Source organism: Amblyraja radiata, chromosome 24, assembly GCF_010909765.2.
Source record: "Amblyraja radiata isolate CabotCenter1 chromosome 24, sAmbRad1.1.pri, whole genome shotgun sequence".
In the NCBI taxonomy this organism is placed as follows: domain Eukaryota; kingdom Metazoa; phylum Chordata; class Chondrichthyes; order Rajiformes; family Rajidae; genus Amblyraja; species Amblyraja radiata.
In genome coordinates this window covers 22,121,079-22,130,857 of record NC_045979.1, presented here as the reverse complement: position 1 = coordinate 22,130,857, position 9,779 = coordinate 22,121,079, and the positions used below count along the sequence as shown (strand labels likewise).

The 9,779-nt window shown below is 49.9% G+C and overlaps 1 long non-coding RNA gene across 1 annotated transcript; it reads right to left on the bottom strand.

The window, feature by feature from the left end:
• Nucleotides 1-1,083: 1,083 nt before the first annotated feature.
• Nucleotides 1,084-2,011, bottom strand: LOC116986868. Its single transcript, XR_004415589.1, has 2 exons — nt 1,749-2,011; nt 1,084-1,363 (listed from the first exon to the last, which is right to left on the bottom strand). It is a non-coding gene; the product is annotated as an uncharacterized LOC116986868 (long non-coding RNA).
• Between the last annotated feature and the right edge of the window lie 7,768 nt (nt 2,012-9,779).

Here is a 9,779-nt window from a genome sequence, read left to right as displayed (position 1 = left end):
CCGTCTCGGCAACGCGTGGGGGGGGTGGTGGGGGGGTTCGCGGTGCGGCATCACACACACGAAGCTTCGACACACACAGAGCCTTAAAAGTGTAAATGCCCGACCTCTTTTCCGTTTTTCTCTAATTTAATTAAGATGTGCAGGTGGTGTTCTTATCGAGGTTCAGGGGTGAATGACGTAAATATTTTCACACAATATGGGAACATCTCATGTTGTCTTGAAGGCTCCTCGGCCCACATCTGACTCTCTGTACTGTCACTATGGCAACGATGTCTATGAGCACTGGGCATTGTGACATCACACGATGGAACGTTCACCATTGGCTGGGGCTCCTGCATAGGCATATGTAAATGGGTCCATTCCGATTGGGCATCTGTGAGCATCGGGCATTGTGACATCACACGATGGAATGTTCTCCAATGGCTGGGGCTGGTGATGGCATATGTAAATGGATCCATTCCGATTGGTCATCTGTGAGCATTGGGCATTGTGACATCACACGATGGAATGTTCAGCAGGGGCTGGTGCTGGTGAGGCTTGTGTGGGTGAGAAGCCAGTTTAGTTGTGAGATTTTTGGGGGGGGGGGGGGGGGTGGGTAAGGTTTTGATTTAAAACGTGCGCTTAAACACGACGGAATGGAATGAGAAGCGCATACTTAGAAAGAAAAGCGAAATCTCTGCCGAAGTTGAAAAGACGCGGGCGGTCCTGCGTCCGGTTTCGGAGTTGCGGAGAATCAAAGGGTGCGCGCCAGCAAAGGGAGTGGGCCAGGCTGCCGGACGGACGGCCGGACGGAGTTCCGTTTCGGAATCTGGGGCGAGAGTTTTATATAATAGATAGATAGATAGATAGATGACTATACACCCGTGTCCTTGGTTACTAAAACAATTTTCATATTGCCTGTTGTCATTATTGGTGGTGAAGTTACATGGCCTAGCTGGTGCTCTTGACGCCATCCTAGATCCATTATAGCAATTGTCGTAGGAGTGATTATTGTTCTTAGGTAGCGGTAAGCAGTTGGCCGGTGGAGCAAGAAGCATATCATAGTCGATGCTGACGGGCTTGACAGGGACCATTTCTTTTCCCTGGCACTTCACCAATCGTTCGGTTCTGCCCCATGCAGGGGATGGGGTAAACAGGGAGGTAACTGATGTCATTTGTGGATAACAAACCACCTGCCCCTTCCCGAATAGCTCGTTGTGTGCCTGGATGAATAAATTGGAGTCTTCTCGTTCCCCTCTCTTTCCTCGTTCGTTCCGTCCATGTTCAGGCTTTGTCCATTTCCAGCCAAAACCGATTAACCCTGCAGTGGTCACCACACATATTAATGCCACAAAGACCCTCATCTCAGCGATTTATTTCGTATCTGTGAAGACAAGGGAGGGAAAAAGAAAAGAACGTGCAATTTCATGGCAAAATTAATTCGTGCCCTGCTTCCCGTGGACTGGATCCCCCTCCCTGACCTTGACCTCCCCCCTGGGCTTGGGGTCACCACCCACTTTGCAATGGTGCAAAGGCACCCATGCCGATCGGCCTTCTACCTTGACTGCGGTGGGGGTGGTGAGGAGAACCTGGAAGGGGCCCAACCATCGAGGAGAAAGGGTGTCTTTACGAACCCAATTCTTAATCAACACATAAGAGCCCGGGGTGATCCGTCCATTAACGGGAAAATCTATGTCGCCCACATAAGCGGCCTTGACCTCCCCATGAATCTCACGCAGGGCCCTTGTAAGGGCAAGGACGTAAGAGACCATCTCCTCCGTCATGTGATGCAATGTCATTGTGGCCGGGATAATGTCTGTCCAGGGGGTGCGCAGAGGTCGGCCATAGATGATCTCTGCAGGAGACAACCTTGTCTTCCCTGCTGGAAGGACTCTGATCTGGAACAAAGCAACAGGCAACATTTTAACCCATGTGGAGCCTGATTGGTCCACCAGCTTGGCAAGCTTGGTCTTCAGGGTCTGGTTCAAGCGTTCCACCATTCCTGCAGCCTGTGGGCGATAAGCACAATGCAGCCGCTGAGTTACTCCCAGCTGTCGGCACAATTCTTTATTGATAGCGTCAATAAAGTGAGGGCCGTTATCTGAACTGATGGTATTTGGAACCCCAAATCGAGGAACAAACTGCCGTAATAAAATAGACACCACCGTAGAAGCAGTACAATCAGTGGTGGGAAAGGCTTCAATCCACCTAGAAAACACATCAACAATAACAAGTGCATGTTTATAACATTGACACTTAGGCAAATCAATAAAATCCATCTGTAAGGTTTCAAACGGAGCAGTAGGTAATGGAGTACGACCTGTCTGGCAGACAGCTCCTTTACCTGGGTTGTGTGTCGCACAGGTGAGGCACCGTGTGCTAGTTTGTGCTGCCAAAACCTTAAGTCGAGGATGCCACCATGCCTGTAAGAGAGCGTCTACTAGCAGGGTGGCCCCACAGTGAGTGGCTAGATGTAGGCAATCAATGACCCAGGTCGCTAACTGGTCTGTCATACAGGTCTGTCCGGCCGGCGTGAGCCACAGTCCAGAGTCAGCCTTCCGACAGCCCAGCTGCTCCAATTCCATTATAACATTAGCAGAGGCGTCCCCCTGTAAGAGCAATACATCATTTATGGTTGGCATAGGTTTCTCAGATTCAGACGAGCCCATATAAAGGCTTTTCACCTGCCTCATCATACTACCCACCACTTTAAATCTATCGCGTGAAGCACACTTAGCCGCTTCATCAGCCAACCTGTTACCGATTTGGACCAGGGAATCTCCTGTCGTGTGAGCCGCACATTTAATTACGGCTACCGCAGAGGGCAGGAGGATAGCATTCAACAGGTCAGAGACCAGGATCTGATTGGCAATCTTATGGCCCGTTGAGGTAAGGAATCCCCTGTTTTTCCATAACTGTCCGAAATCGTGAACGACTCCAAATGCGTATCGGGAGTCGGTGTAAATATTGACGGAGTGCCCCTCTGCAAGGACACAGGCTCGGGTGAGGGCAAACAACTCGGCCTGCTGAGCTGAAAACGGTGGGTCAAAACTGCCACAATCCAGCAAGGTTCCATCTTGCTTAACTACCGCAAAGCCTGACAGACGGCGTCCCTGCTCGTTGATGGACGAACTTCCATCGGTATAAAGGATCAAATCTGGAGAGGCTAGAGGTTGATCGCTAAGGTCAGGGCGCGGACTGGTATCCGTGAGAATAGCCTCCAAGCAGTTATGGTCGCATGGAGCGAGGGGGTCAGGAGGAGAACAGAGAAACGCAGCGGGGTTGATAGTAGTGCAGTGCCGGAACTGTAGCTTGGGATTATTCAACAGGTAGATCTCATATTTATTTTGTCTGGCTGAGGTCAAATGCTGGGTCTGGAGTTGTCCCAGCAGGGCGGTCACAGAGTGGGAGGAATATACGGTAATGTCCTGCTGGAGAGTCAGGTTGGCGGCCGACTGAAGACTATTGTACACTGCTGTCAGAATCTGTGTACAATGGGGATACCCCAGTGCCACAGGGTCTAACTTGGATGAATAATACGCCACTGGTCGGTGCTTATCCCCATGCCGCTGGGTCAAAACCGCAGTGGCACATTCGCCCAGGACGGTACAATAGAGCTGAAAAGGTCTATCATACAGGGGTCGCCCCAGCGCAGGAGCCTTCTGCAGGGCCTCTCGTAGATTATTGAACGCTGTCAAGGCTTCACCTGACAACACAAAGGTACTTTCCTCGCTGGTGTAAGGGGTCAGGTGCTTTATGTCCAGGGCCACATTCGGAATCCACTGACGGCAGTAGTTGATCATTCCCAGCCACTGTCGCATTCCCCTGGCTGACGTGGGAGGTGCTGTTCTATAAATAGGGTCTATGCGGCTCTCGTCCAACCGACGGCCATCTGCAGAGATTATGACTCCGAGGAATTTCACCTCCTTTTGACCGACATTTACTTTGGAGGGGGACACAACGTACCCCAATGTCTTTACAAAGTTTAACAACAAAATTATAGCTTCCCTATTCTGCTCCTCCGTTTCACTGGCCACTAAAAGGTCATCGACATACTGGATCAATGCAGACCCCTCAGGTAACTGCAGGTTTTGTAATTGCTGTTGCAGACAACGAGAAAATAGGGTCGGTGAGTTTACAAAGCCCTGTGGCAATCTGGTCCATGTATACTGTTGTCCATTATAGGTGAATGCGAACAGGTACTGACAGTCTGGATGTAAAGGAATCGAGAAAAAGGCATGTTGGAGATCCACCGATCCAAAGACGGTTGCTTTAGCCGGGATGGTAGCAAGAATATGTGCTGGGTTAGGAACAAGAGCATGTAATGGTTGTACTATGGCATTAATGGCCCGCAGGTCCTGGACTAGACGATACTGATTCGGCTTTCCTGGTTTTGGGACTGCGAGAATCGGTGTGTTGCAGCAGGACTGGCATGTGATCAAAATACCCTGCTCCAATAGTCCTTTGAGTAACCTGTCGATATAGGGTACGGCCTGGACTTTCAAGGGATATTGTCGTATAGATGGCATGGCTGCACCAGGCTTGACCTGCACCAGGACTGGCTCAACATTTGTAAGTCCTACTTGAGTCTGATCATTCGCCCATACTTCCGGATCAGTAAATTCCACAATATCTCGGCCCTTATGGTGTCTCAAGGTACCCTCCTGAGTAGGTCGGGTGGGTGAATAGGTAATGGACAGATCGGAGGTAACTTGCTGGGGGCCTTGGATATTTTCATCTGATCCCTTCAAGGCCTGAAAAACCATTGGTCCGAGATCTTTGGCGGTATATGGAAGGTATACTTTTAGCGTAAGATGAGGTGCGATGCCAGGACTTTGCCTCCAGTTGGACATAGATATTGACACAGCCAACGCTTCTCCTTCCCGACCGGTTACGGTAGCCAACTCGGTGATGGTCCACTGACTGCCCTCATGGGGCCCAAAGAATTGCTCCAGTTCCGAGTTGGATCCACTCGCATCATAGGCAAGTGTGACATGGTGTTCTTGGTCCTCCAAGTCCAGGCTCCACCACTGGGGGGTTCGATGCTGATAGCACTGTCGATGTTGAGCGTGTTCAATCTCTATGGAATGCGGCTGACATACAAGCAGAAGCTGTAGTCGACAAAGTAGGTCTCGTCCCAAAACATTAATGTCCAAATTGTTAGTCACCACGAATTGGTGCATAATGCGGATTCCTTCATACTGGACAGACACTGGTACAGTTAGGCGATAAGGGTGGGGGATTCCATCAAAGCCTTGTAACATTTCATGCTGTCCAGTAGTCTGGAGGGCTAAGGAACATTGCACTGATGAAACAGTTGCTCCGGTATCAACAAGGAAGGAGTGTGATTCATTATTAACTATCATCTTCAGGTGTGGCTCCGGGATACTGTCATTCCTCCTTGTTGGGGATATCGACAGCATCTTTGGTGGTCAATTTTCAAAGAGGTTTTGGTGTATTCCTTGGAAGGAGGGAGTTGGACCTGGGTCCCCTCCTCGGGGTCCTTGTTGACCTTGCTGTCCAGGTTGTCCGTATTGTCCCTGGCCACTTCCTCGTCTTCCTCCTTGCTGGTTATCACTTGGACATTGTCGGCGCATGTGACCGGTGCCTCCACATTCATAACAAATCAAGGGTTTTCTTGGTCCCCATCCTATTCCTCCATATGGCCGCTGGTTGTTACCTCCACGGGGTGCATATGGTGGCCTGTACGGGGAGGCATTAGGTCCGTTCGGATGTCCCCAAGGGAAAGGGTACGTGTTGTGCTGGCTATCCATCCATACCGGAAAGCAGGGCTGGTGCTCCTTCTGGTATCCTCGAGTCTCTGCGTGCGGAGGTCCCTTGTGTTCTGGCGGCTGCTCTCGGGTGATAACATATTCCGTCTTTACCTTTGCTGGTGGATCCCTAGCTTCTCCTCTCTTCCATAATGCACATACGGCGCGGCACATATCAGGGGTGGTTATGCCGGTCCAATTTAAATTATTTGTCTTAACGCTGGTACCGACATCATCGGGCAAGCAGAGCATTAGTGTAGCACAGAACTGGGGAGATTGCTGACCGGTGTTAAAGTTCTGGTCCCCAGCATGCGAGCCATACACATCCTTAAATCTTTCCAAAAAGTCCTCGGGGTCCTCATTTCGCTTGGGTTTCTGATCCAGTACCTTGGGCAAGTCAATAGGTTTTCTCAGGGTCGCTTCGAGAGCCGCCAGGAGTAGGGTCTTCCGCTGGTCATCTCCGGCAACTCCCGGGTGCACGGCTTCCATAGCAGCGTGGTCATTGTGCCTCAGCTGGGTGAGGAACTTGCCCCACTGCGTTCGATTCAGGGATTGTCTGACCAGACTCCAGGCATCTAAAGAGACGGCTTGGTAGGCGTCCAGCATGTTGCCGATGAACTCCACAAATCGTCCTGGGCACTTGACTTTATCTGGTGCCCCATTCAGGATTATCAACATATCGTTTGGTTTCCACGGAGCATACACCTGGATGGTCGCAGGGGGCCCTCCTGCTACAACGGCCACCCCGGCGGCTGCAGGATTCGGGACTGTTCTCATTGGCATTTGCCGTGCGCGTGGGGAGTGCTTCTTCGTCCTAGCCCTTCTAGCCTCTTCCTCCCTTCTCTCGTCTCTGTCTTCAGATGCCGTGTCCCCTTCACTCTCCCATTCGTTATTATCGTCGGAGGTCGAAAAGGTGGAGCTGGAGGGGGATTGTGTTCGCCGCTGTGCCATATTCTTTTTGGGTTTGTTCCGGGGGTTCAGTTTAGTTCTGCCTCCCACGGAGTCAGTGGATTGTGGGGCACCAGGTGAGTACGGAGGGGGTCGGCCTGCGGGGGGGGCACTGGGGGCAACTGTCTTCCCGGTGGTCTCCCCTGAATGGGACCGTCTTCTGGGGTTCGGCGAGGGTACGGGAGATTTGGAAACTGGTATCTGTGAAGGGTGAGTTTTAATCTTGGATCGGGTAGCAGGATTTGGAGGAGCGGACACAGGACTGGCAACGGGGGCAGGCTGGTTCAACGGGGGTGCTCCACGGACTCCCCAAGGATAATCCTCTACCTCCTCCTCGTCGTCACCTCCCAAATCTATGCCAGCCACCGACTTACGTAAGTCTTTATCTACCTTGGCCTTATTTTATCTCTCTCTCTGCTGACGATCCTTACTTTCCTTTGCATGCCTGCATTCTTGTTTTAGTACTGTCGCTGACTTCTCCTGACCCCCCTCGGTCAGGGGTATTCCTAGTTTCAAGGCATTACTCTGCCAACTGGCCGTTAAAGACCGTGCCTTTTCTTTGTTACAATGATCGATCCACAACTGAATGGCCTTTTTATATATATTTTTTCTATCCGTTTTCCATATTACACTTTGAGCCCTTGACAACACACCCATATCATTGGAACCCCCTTCAGGCCATTCATCCTTCCCCAGTTTATGAATGAGTCCTCCCGACATACGCCTAAAGGTCTCCTCCATTTCTGGATGCAAGAAACATAGCTGATGTAATGGCCGGTCTGGGTGACCACTGGTGTCCATACCATTACCCATTTTTAAACTTATACTATCACACACAATATTTCAGGGTTAACCGCGAGTCCTTGGTTCCGCCGTATCTCACTCGGTCACTTCAATTCCTGACCTTCGCGTGGAGGATTTCCTCTCTTAACAACCAGTCTAAGGCGGACTTTCTGTGAGATACGGAGGTACCTTGGTCTCGGTTAACACTCAATACTTTTTAATCCGACGATTCAATATACACTTATGCTATTACACACCAATAGTTCAGGGTTAACCGTGAGTCCTTGGTTCCGCCGTATCTCACTCGGCCACTTTAAAGCGGACTTTCTGTGAGGTACGGGGTACCTTGGTCTCGGTTAACACTCAATACTTGTTAACTCTTTCAGGGTTAACCGCGAGTCCTTGGTTACGCCGTATCTCACTTGGCCACTTTAAAGCGGACTTTCTGTGAGGTACGGGGTACCTTGGTCTCGGTTAACACTCAATACTTGTTAACTCTTTCAGGGTTAACCGCGAGTCCTTGGTTCCGCCGTATCTCACTTGGTCACTTCAATTCCTGACCTTCGCGTGGAGGATTTCCTCTCTTAACAACCAGTCTAAGGCGGACTTTCTGTGAGATACGGAGGTACCTTGGTCTCGGTTAACGTCTCAATACCAGTTAACTTCCTATACACAGTGCACTCCTCTTATATACCGTCTACGGTCCCCCTCTACGGGGTGTTTTATCCGCTCGATCAGACTAGGATAATCCTCGAGACGGTTACACAAATATCACAACAAAATTTCAGGGTTAACCGTGAGTCCTTGGTTCCACCGTATCTCACTCGGCCACTTTAAAGCGGACTTTCTGTGAGGTACGGGGTACCTTGGTCTCGGTTAACACTCAATACTTGTTAACTCTTTCAGGGTTAACCTAGAGTCCTTGGTTCCACCGTATCTCACTCAGTCACTTTGAAGTGGACTTTCTGTGAGATATGGGGGTACCTTGGTCTCAGTTAACGTCTCAATACTAGTTAACTTCCTATACCCAGTGCACTCCTCTTATATACCGTCTACGGTCCCCCTCTACGGGGTGTTTTATCCACTCGATCAGACTAGGATAATCCTCGAGACGGCCCTATCCCAGTGCCCACAACCGGAACGTTCGGATGTCGTCCCACCAACTGACGCAAGTCAGCGAATTACCCTGCTACGCCGGGATACGAGGAAGGACCAAGAGGAGATTTAACTAAATCTACTCACTTGGCGGTACCTCCTTCACATCGATCCCGTCGCCCAGTGGATTCACTCGCCGGCTCGATCAGTCGCTGGTTGACATCCCACTTCAGACACCAAAATGTTGATTCACGTTTTTCTCTCACATCGGTTGTTTCGACAATAATCGACCAGGCACCAGGGTTGCTTTAAACGTACGTTTATTGAGCTTGGTAGTCTCCACACAGGTTTAACAACCTAGCAAAGAGTCCAGCTGACTGCCCTTAATTGCAATGCTTTATATACATTAATGCCACCGTTTAGCCCCCTCCCACATTACCCAAACAATCGACAGACCTGTACACAATGGTCATGATAACAGGCACGTACACAATGGGAGATGTTAATTAGTGGAACAATACTAGAGCTAAGACAGGGACATTTCTCAGACATTCGGGAGCCAGCGGTTTGCATATTCTTCAGCCTTCTGAAACTCAGCCACCTCAATCAGACGAGTGCGGGGAATATCAAAGTTGCGAATATGCAGCATCAGCAGGATAATGTGTATTTCTCAGGATCACAACTTCCTGAGGCCTGCAGCCACATAGTCAGCAACTTTGGTGAGCAGACATTTTAAGTTTCAACCCAGTTCACCTGACCTCCATTTTCCCTTCACATAACCATTTTACAGTGCTGATTCAAGATTTACATTCACACTACAGAGGATATGCGAGTGCCAAAACGTATCCCAACCATGTCCTGCGCTTAGATTAATTCTGAAAAAAACATTATGGATTCTTGGTGGATCCGTGGCAGGTGGACTGCCTGGTAGAATACCGAACATTGATTATTAACAAACTAGTGACCTCCATGTTGTTGTACCAGTTGGACACTTTGGCCCTTCCCCCTGCCTTTGCCAACAAGATCCAGAAGAATTTGGTGAATTCCTTCTGTGACAACGGGGATCACTGCGTCTCTACTGGCTCTAAGTAGACCCCAAGAGTTGACCTAGTAAGAGTATAACAGCTAAAAAGAATTCTCCAAATTGATTAATGTGGAGGATGAAGCCAATAAGGTGGGGTTAGTGATGCGGGGTGGGGGTAA